A 10,946-nucleotide genomic window follows, 5' to 3' on the forward strand; every position below is an offset into this window, starting at 1 on the left:
AAAAGTCGGAAGTACTAGTCTTTGTTTTTTTTAATAGGGATGAGTAAGACCAAATACAAACAAACAACACGTACAATTATAAATATAAAAAAACTACATAATATATTCAAAATACAAAGACCAAAAGGAAAATATAATTTTGACAGCAATCCAGCCACAACACCAAAAGGGATCCTCAAAGGCATCGAGTGTAGCTCATCCAACATATTAAATATTTAATTGAAACTTAGGATGAATAATCAAGATAAGGTTCGAACTCAAAACCTCTGTTTTGATAAGAAGTTAAATAATCACTTATTTAAAAAATTTAAGCTTATATATATATGAATGAATGAATTTATTAATTTATAATTATTATTCTAACATGGTGGATGTTGCGAGTATCAACAAATGAAACTCATTTTAATTTAGCTTTTGATCAGCGTATGAGACAGATGGGGATACTAAGATGTAGTTGTACAATGGCAGATGAGACACATTATGGGAAGACGGGGCAGAGAATCACCAAAATCAAATATTTTTTAAGTCCAGATTTGAATCTAAAATTTCTGGTAAACTAAAAGGCCTTTACAAAGGAAACTCAGATTCTGTTGTAGAGAAGATCTACTCCAGGAGATAAAAAGGAGTGGTGGCACATGTACTCATTTCCTTGGTTTTTTTTTTTTAGTTTTTTTTTTTAATATTTAGCCTTTTATTATAATTTTAAGAATTTTTAATTTATGAAAGACATTTTTCATTTGAGGGATATTGACATTGTTTTAGTAGTTTAGGGGAGACATTCACACAATTGCTAATTTGGGAGGGGGAGGACATTGACAATGAGGTGGTAGTTTAAGGAATGTACATGTAATTTTCCCAACAAAAACTTAGAGAGATACAATGATTCTAATATTCCAATGTAGATTGTGTTAAATCTCAATAATGGTTTTTGAATTAGACGGAAACAACATTTAGGGGGGAAAAAAATTAGCCCTTGAACTATCACTCATTTTGTACTTATAGCTCCAAACTTTAAAAAGTGACATTGAGGTGTGCCAAGCTATCACCGTGTATCAAATTAGATACTTTTCCATTTTCTCCTCAAAATACCCTTAAATTTATTTAAAAATAATCACTTGAAACAATTAAACCAAAAAAAAAAACTAAAAAAAGGGGTAGCCCCTGTCATATTAACCCCCTTAATATATTTTTTTTTCAAATTGTTATTTTTATATATTTTATAATTTTTATTTATCAACTTCAAGGGTATTTTTGGAAAAAAATGCAAAAGATTCTAATTTGACATGTGATGGTCGTATGTCGAGCATCAATGTCACTTTTTAAAATTTGGAGGTATAATTACAAAATGAGTGATAGTTAGAAGGGTTAAAAGTATATTTTCTCCCTACATTTACCTTCCCCAATCTATCACATAGTTTGCAATATTTCCTCAATGTTTTATTTGTTTAATGTACCATACTAAAGGTATTGAACCCAATACAATATCCTAATTAGTATTCATAGACCTCAATGGATAGCTCAATTAGTTAGGTATTGAACCCAGTACAATATCCTAATTAGTATTCATAGACCTCAATGGATAGCTCAATTAGTTAGAGACCATAGCTCCTAAAGCAGAAGGCTATTAATTCGAATCTCCTTCCCCTCTCCCTCTCCTTGGTTGGTTATTTTAAAAAAACTTAAGGTTAAATATACTTTCCCACCAATTAACGCCCGTTTTTTTATAAAGTCTCACAAACTGCCTGCTATCACACTTGGGTTCATCAAATTATTAGTTTGTTGCATTTAAGTCACTTCATTAAAGGTTGTCATCTGTTTGAATGGAAAAATGGTCAAGTGCCGCACATGTGACCAATTCTATCAACATTCCAATAATAACCCTCATTTTTTAAAACCAAGATAAAATAATAATAAAAAAAAAATTAAAAAGAAGAAATTTTTTTAAAAAACATTTAAACACAAGGTGGCCTCAAACCACCCCATAGTGGCTAGGGGTAGCTCGCGGCCACTCATAGTCCATGAAAGTGGCTCCCGGCCGCCCATACCAGGTGGGGTTAGTTAAAGAATATAAAATATATTTAATTAAAAAAAATGAGGTGTGATACAACTACAATTTAAACCCAACTTCTAGACCAAATTTCTCTCTCCTAGTTTAAGGCTCTTTCTCTTCTCCACATGCATTTTTTTTTTTTTTTTTTGTTAAAAAAAAAAACTTAAGAGAAATGTTGGGCCAAAGTTGAGTTTAAGTTGTACCTTTATCATTTTAAAAAATAAAAAAAATAGTATTGCATAGATCTCAATGGTGATGTACATAGGGTAAGGATTTCCCGATTTACACAAAAGGCTTATGGTTAGTTTTTATTTTCAATCTCTTTATCGTTTTTTTTTTTTTTTTTTTTTTTTTTCGCTTTCTTTCCCGCTTAGCGTAAGGACCTTAGGCTTTTGTTTTGAAATCCATTAACAAAGTCAAGAGATCCCCCCATGTGTGGCGTTTTGGGTTTCGTTTTCTTTTGGACATATTTAAATATTAATATATTATGTACTTTTGGGTTGTTGAAGTACTATTATCATTTAATATGCTTAAATCTTATTTTAAGACCTATCTCTAATATAAGTCTTATTTTAATTTAATATACTCAAAAGTCAAATCATCGACTTTCAAAGACACAAATATATTTTAAAATGCTTGTGAGATTAATCCTTTTATTGTAAGTATATTGTGAATTAAACTTAATTGAAACACGTGATTGTGTGAATAATTTATGTTCTTTTTATATTTATTATTCTAATCTTATGTATCAATTGACAGCCAAGAAGTGGACAGCATTCCCTAGTCTTTAGGATCGATCTGAGTTTAGGGACTTAATTTGCAACTTGAAATGCTTACAACTGGCTTTCAGACATGATTTAGGTTTTATGGTTAAACTAATCTTAAAATATTAGTCCATCACATGCACAAAATATTAGAAAACAAAAACGTCAGTGCACGCACCATGCATGACTTGATTATAATTCATAAGTGACGTCAAGCTCGATCTCACGAAAGCATTGCTTGTGTATTAGGGAGAGAAACTTCTTGTAATTTTATTTAGCATTGTAAAAACATTTTTTTTTAATAAATTAATAGACATAGGCTCCATTTGTTGAAAGGGAGAAGGAACGAGAGAAGAACGGCAAATTTGAAGTATTGCCAAGTGGTGTGTGGGGCTTTCATGACAACCATCAAGGTATTTCGATGATGAGAAGTGTCACGTTTATTTTGGGCTGTTGCCTTGTCTTGATCTTGAGGAAGGGAGAGTGGAACGAGTTGATAGGGCATCCAAAGGACCGTGGAAAGAACCGGCCGAATTCGATGACGAATTCTCTCCAACAAGGGGAGAATGATGCAGATTACGTAGCCGTCAGTTTGTTTTATTTTCTAAACCATCTTTGTATTGTTATTTTACTAGGGTTAGGGTTTTAAGAGTCTTTATTTCGTTATTTTATTAGGTTTAGGGTTTTTGGCTATAAATATATGCTTATAACCTCCAGAGAAAGACAGTTGTTGATTATTATTGATTTTGATTAATGAGAATAATCAGAGTTGAGTTTATTTCTCTTTTCCTTTAAACTTTAGAGAGTATCTATTATTTTTAGAAAAATTCTTAGATCATTGATAGACTCAAGATCTAAAATTAGTTATCCGCTATTTTATTGTTGTTCTTCGCTGCAACCCACCAAGTCACGCTGCATCACATCCCAACTAAAAGTTCATCCCAATAGTCCAAATAACTTGCTAATATGTAAAATACCGAGGTGTTTCACACATGAAAAAGTAACTTCATAAGTTTATGACTTAATAAACTTAAGCTTTTGTGACAATACAACTGGAAATTTGGAAAAGATGAGCTCCATATGAAAAGGCTATGTGCTGCAATGCTATTTATTTAATTATAAGAATGTCTTAATTCACACAATATAAAATATATATTATACACTGATTTGATAAACCATAATAGTTTGAAACTCCTAAATATATCATGATACATACTTATTAATCTAGGTGTTTGAGAATATAATATTTACTTCATAGAATATGTTGTGCAAATTTATTTAACTCGCAAGTGGACGAATCAATTGTAGTTTAATGAACTGCAAGTGCGAGGTCGAACGCACAGAGAATTGTGTTTTTGAAAAAGTAATTTAAATCTAAATTAATTAAATCCTAACCTAGTTCCAAAAAGGTTTTGAATTTTGATTTTTGAAATTAAAAGACAAACATAAACTAATTAAAATAAACTAAGAGATAAAAGACTAAGGTTTGAAAATTCACACTCACCGAATCATAACAACATACTTTCATGTTTATCAATCTTAATTTGAAGTTCTCACAATTAAAATCTTAGATATATTTTACTATGCTTCAAACAATTAATCAAAATCATTCCACGTATCCATTCATTGCATAAATCACAAGAGAAATCCAATATTAATTAAATCATCAAATGTATCCATAAATGACAAAAGATATCTAATCTTAATTGAAACACCAAATGTATCCATAGATCAAATTACAAGGGATATCCAATTATTTAGGCAAATAAAATCAAGGAATCAATTATGTGAAATTATCTTAAATCATTAAGTGTATCCTTGAATTACAACAAGATATCCAAGAATCATGCCTCATATTGAAAAGAAGTAAAACAATTGAAATATTAAACCCAATAAAATCAGATAAATAAAGACTTACATGAAAGTATTAATGTTCTTTATCGGTAACGCTTCATCTCTAACTTTAGTTGGGAATTTAGCTCCACATAAAACCTAAATCTAAAGAAAACCTAAACTAAAAAGAGAAAAACTGTAAAATTTTGCTCTTTGAAATTCTATATCCTTTCTTGAATGCAAAGAAGTATATTTATGGGCTTAGGAAAGTCATAGAAACCCTATTATCAAAGAAGTATATTTATAGGCTTAGGAAAGTCATAGAAACCCTATTAAACCTTGATAATTTAGAGGTCTGTCTCCTAGTCAAAATAGAAGTCTGAAATCAGAATAGGATTTGTCTAGATTTGGGTCCTTTTATTGCAGGGCGATTTTGGCATAGTAACCTTACGAATTAGGAAAAAACTATTTCACAACCAATTGTAGTATTTGGAGTTAGCTTTCCAATGCTGCTTGAATCACTTCAATCAGATATTTGAACGGAAAGTTATGGTCAAAATACTAAAATATGTGCAGAATCTGAATTTGAATCCAATCCAAAATTTTATCCAATCTGAACTTTAATCCAATTTAATCTTTAATTCGATTTAACCTTTTCTTAGATTTGGTTAAACTTAACCACATCATCTAGGTCTTCTCAAAATATGCTTTCTTCCAAACTTTACATTTTTCCCTTTAAAGCTATAGTTTTTTGTCAATGGCCTATAAAATACTAAAAACACAAAATATTAAATAACGACAGAGCTAAATGATTAACCAATGTAAATAAAGTGGTCCAAGTATGCAATATTTGGCACTTATCAGAATACATTATTGAACGCAATGGCCACAGTACGCCCTCTCATGTGTGGCCTAAGGTGAGCAACTCCAAATAAACTAAGTAAAACTTCACTTAAAAATCTTTTATAAATAGAAAGATTCGTGTTTTCTACAAGCCAGATAGCCAGACATGTGACTTTCCCTCAACTTCTTTTCTTCCTTCTACTTTATTTTCCTGAACTTTCAAGTTATCTCCCAAAGTTATTGTTAAAATTATTAATGTGGCTGTAAAGCTACCAAGAAAATTGTTTGTTCTGTAGTATATATAAGATTTGAAAAAGAAAAATAAAAGATAAAAGTACAAGATGTTGTGCCTTTGGTTGATTGCATTTTATTAAGGAGAAACGTTAGGGGTACCAAATTTATGAATGTTATGCTTAGGAATAGAAAGCAATCGACGAGGATACAAAATAGCCTTGACCCAAGCACTGATAGGCTGATTCCTAAAAACAGAAATATCAAGAGGCCACTTGGAAATCCACTAGATTATCTTAGCCATAAAGCAATCCACATAAGGTGTTTGATAGTTTCAGATGGCCCCTTGCACATAGCGCAATTCCAACTAATCAAAGAGGCATTGGAAACAAATTTGCCAATATTAGATACTGTAAGCAAAGCATTCCAAGAAATCTTCCTAAGTAAGTGCTTTAAACTCCATAGACTATCTCATGTAGATCGGAGTGTAGTCCGAACCCATATGTTATTTCATGTTTTTTGTTGTTTAAGTGTCGTGGCAGTCCAGATGGGCGCCGTCAGTCTGTTTTATTTTCTAACTGACTTTATGTTGTTATTTTATTAGGGTTAGAGTTTTGAGAGTCTTTATTTCGTTATTTTATTAGGTTTATAGTTTTCGAGGTATTTATGTCATATTTTATTAGGTTTTGGGTTTTGGGCTATAAATATATGCTTATAGCCTCCATAAAAGATCAGCTGATGTTGATTATTGATTTTTATTAATGAGAATTACTCAAAGTCGAGTTTATTCTTTTATTTTCCTTCAAAACCTAGAGAGTATCTACTTTTGTTAATAAGATTTTTAAGATCATTGATAGAATCAAGATCTAGAAGTATTTATCCACTGTTTATTGATGTTCTTCGCTGCAGCCCACTAAGTCACGCTGCATCAATTGGTATCAGAGCTCAATTACTTTCCATGAATGGGGAGGAGCAACTGCTTTGCAGACATGAACGAGGTGCATGTGCGCACAGAGACAACACATAAGGAGCAACCGACAATTCGCTTGTGGCACATGAGTTGTGGGCCGAACGGTTGTCGTCGCCAACTAAGACTGCGATTCACAGAGACGGAAGGCAAATCTATTGCTGAACATTGGCAACACACGAAGGATAGATTTAGAGCTATGAGGTATCAAATTGAAGATCTCACTACCCAATTATCCAACTTATGTGGTCAATATGGGAATAGATCTAGAAACCCATTTGCGGAGCACCGAACGCACGGACGTTAGCACATTTCACAGTCTCATGCCAATCGGTGGGTGAGAAGATTCAAATTCGAAATACTAGAATTCTAAGGTTGCTTGCAACCCAAAGAGTTTCTTGTGACAAAAAAAAAAAAATAGAAAAAATCTACAAAAAGAAGGTTCCTAGAGAGGCGGTAGAGATTAGGAGTCAATCGGTCATGGAGGAGAAAGATGGCTTTATTGAAGAATATTGCTCGATAGATTGGGCCTCTCCACCAATCTATGACATCTATCCCAATGAAGAGGAGTTGTTAGAAAAAGGTAAATCTCTCGAATACACATCATGTGCTTGATAAGAGCCCCGAAGATAAAGCCTTTGATTTGAGTATAGCGCCAATTAACTATGTTGATTTCATCGGGGTAGATGCTATGTTGTCAAATTCTTCTAACCAAATTTGTGATGAGATCTGTATGGCGGGAGAGAGACGAGAAGAGCATGACAAGCTTGACGTTTGGCAAGTGATGCGCGGGGCATTCAAGATTATCATCACTGTCTCCCGAAGATTAGGCGCATCACGTGTATTGTGGGCCGTTGCCGTGTCTTGGTCTTGAAGAAGGGTGAATGGAACGAGTTGACAGGGCACCCAAAAGACTGCGGGAAGAACCCATTGAATTTGAGGACGAATTCTCTCCAACTTGAGGAGAATGATGTAGATCAGAGTGTAGTCTGAACCCATATGTTATTTTATGTTTTTGTCGTTTAAGTGTCGTGGCTGTCCGGACGGGCGCCATCAGTTTGTTTTATTTTCTAGCCGACTTTATGTTTTTATTTTATTAAGGTTAGGGTTTTGGAAGTCTTTATTTCGTTATTTTATTAGGTTTAGAGTTTTGAGATTATTTATGTCATATTTTATTAGGTTTTGGGTTTGGGGGTATAAATATATGTTTATAGCCTCCAGAAAACATCAGTTGATGTTGATTATTGATTTTTATTAAGGGTTAAATACTAAAAACATCCTAGGGTTTGGACACTTTATTTTTTCCCCATTAGGTTTTGATTTGTATCACAGAAAGTATCTGCGATTTTGATAAAGACCAAAATGGTCATTCTATCTATTGACCGTTAGTTGACTTAACAAAAGTCCACGTCATTGACACGTAGACCAATTAAAGTTCGACACCTGACATAAGTGGCTGCGTCATCAGTGATGACGTGGCCACCTAATTAAATTTTTTATTTTTTAATATATATATATATTTTCAAAAAAAAAAAAAGGAAAAAACTATCGCTAATCGCTTATCCCCGCTCGATGGGGTAGTTAATTGGGGGTGGTCACCCCTTAACCACTCATTGGGGGGTGAAGTTTCTAAACACCCCTTGATTATTGATTTTTATTAATAAGAATTACTTAGAGTTGAGTTTATTCTTCTATTTTCCTTCAAAACTTAGAAAGTACCTACTTTTGTTAAAAAGATAAGATCATTGATAAATTAAGATCTAGAACTATTTATTTGTTGCTTATTGATGTTCTTCGTTACAGCCCACTAAGTCACACTGCATCACGATCCCAATCAGCATGGCTTAAAGGGGCAGGCCTCAAAGAATTATTTTGAATGATGATCTATTGGGAAGCAGAAGGAGCCCAAATCCATGTATCAGGGGCAGATCTGCTCGGGAGGTGTATGTTCAAAACCTTTGCACCGAAGAGGCATCAAACAGGTGATGCAAGAGAGGGATATTCCAGCTACGGGAAGAGGGTAAAATAAAGTCAGAAATGATAATATTAGGAGGAAAGTTAAGGGCTGGATTTGGAATAGGTTTAAAATTGGGCACGGATGGGATCCAAGGAGAGGACATAACATTAAGGCCTACACCTGAAGCGATAGCCCAACAAGCCCCATTGTTACAATTTAATGTGCCATTCTAATTAAATGTTTATTTTGGTTGTATTTTATTAAACTCTAGTTTGTAGTAGGTGATGTATGTATTGTGAAGCCGTGTGTGTGGTTCTAGAATCTACTTTTCTAATAATGTGTGCTTGACTTTTGTATTGAGCAGCAGATGAAAAGAGCGAGAATATGCAGAAAAATGAGAAGAGAACCGAGAGATATCTAGCAGCTTTCTTCAGAAAAATTGCTCCCCTGTTTTTTCTCTGTTTTTTCCCTTGCCTTTATTCATTTCTGCAGCAGGTTTTTCTTCTTATTCTCTTGTGTTTCCCTTCTCTAATTTACTACCCATTGAGAAGTGTCTTGCTGGAACATCCAGCCAACACCCCTCCATCACCACTTTCCTATGCTTTAGGATTCCCTTCCAAATCCAAGAAGCATCGGATTTAAAGGGGGCTTCAAGAAAAGAATAATTCCTCAAATACTTTGCTTTTAGTGTGTCAAACCAAAGCAAAGAGCTGCTAGCCAGGATGGGAAAGTCAATAGGTTGAAACCCCTTGTAGACAAGAAATCAATAATTCCTCAAATACTTGAACAAGGCTTTGCGTAGATAATCAGTTAAGTACGCTTTTTAAATGAATAAGGAAATGGGAAAGTCACAATAAATTTGGTCCATCTTCTTCTCAGTGTTTGCAGTGGCAGTGCTCGGGGTTTGTACGTGTGCATCGTGGTGCGGTCGTGTTCGCCTTGGGGCTTTCTGATTAGGCCTCGTAACTTCGTTGACTGACCAAGGTTTGGATTGCCTTTGTTATTTTCCTATTAGTCACTCTTCATGCAAATATAATATCATTATAATCATTAATTAATTCCTTTATTTCTATCTGATTAATTTATCTTCTTGCGAAAGAAAGAAAAAATAGAAGATGCTGATCCTCAACTTATGGTCTCTCTTTAAATTACTCGTACCAAAAGCTTTAAAGCTGATTAAAAAATAAAAAATAAACTTAGTTATTTAACTTATATTCTAATTAACCCTCCCTTTCACATTTTGGGTTAATTAAAATTTTCTTTAATAAGTGAAGCATCACACGTAGAAATGTAGAACATTTAATTGAAATATGAGCAGAATGATGGAGACAATAATATCTCTGAACTAATATCATGTTATATCAACATTTATCCTAAACATTTAAGTTAATTAAAATGAATTAATTTAATAGTTTATATTTTAAGATTGAGGAGTCTCATTTCGTCAAAATTCAGCCCTAGTTGAGCGATCTTCAACAAGATTTGGCCAACTGGAACATAGCTAAGCTAGTACAGGGTCCAAGATTTGTCGAAATGAAGGAGATGGATATAGAGGAGCCAAGCTCAAGCGAAACTAATGAGGGTAAGTGCTCTCTTTTTTCTATCATCATATGGCATTAATATTGTAAATATAGTAGTTAGGGCTATATGTTTCTCATCTAAGTACAATTTTCTGTATGAGTAAATATACGTACAATTTTATTATCTGCAGTACGTACAGGGACGGAGCCAGAAACTATTATGGCTAGGGGCTAAGAATCAAAAATATTTTGCTGCTAAGGGCCGGTTGGCTTGAAAAAAAAAAAAAAAAAATTACTTATAATTTCTTTTTTTATCTTAGATTTTTTTTGTTCTTAGGAATTTTGGGGGAGGAGGACATGGCCTATAGCAGTCCCCCCCTCCCTGTCTGCAGACATGTGAGACAGTTTTTGAATATAAAGTATTTTTTCCATGGAAGAAGAGAAAAATTCACTTTAAGGTTAGAAATTCCCAATAACATAAATTAGTTATTCCAAATAACTAACAGCATTTCCAACGATAGTAACTAAAATACTTAGTCTAGAAGTGGAAATTTCTATTTTAGTTACGCCCTTTTTTATATATACTCAACATATTTTTTATTTTATTTAAATATTATTTTTTTCAGAATTTTTTATTTTATTGATGTAATGAATAGTTATAAATAGTTATTTTATTAAATTACCAGTTATCTCAAAAGTTTAAGCTTATAGAAAGAGATAAAATTTAATCATTTAATCATTATTTTAACACTCCCTTCACGTGTGAACTCAAACTTTATCT

Source organism: Corylus avellana, chromosome ca2 (genome assembly GCF_901000735.1).
Source record: "Corylus avellana chromosome ca2, CavTom2PMs-1.0".
Lineage (NCBI taxonomy): Eukaryota > Viridiplantae > Streptophyta > Magnoliopsida > Fagales > Betulaceae > Corylus > Corylus avellana.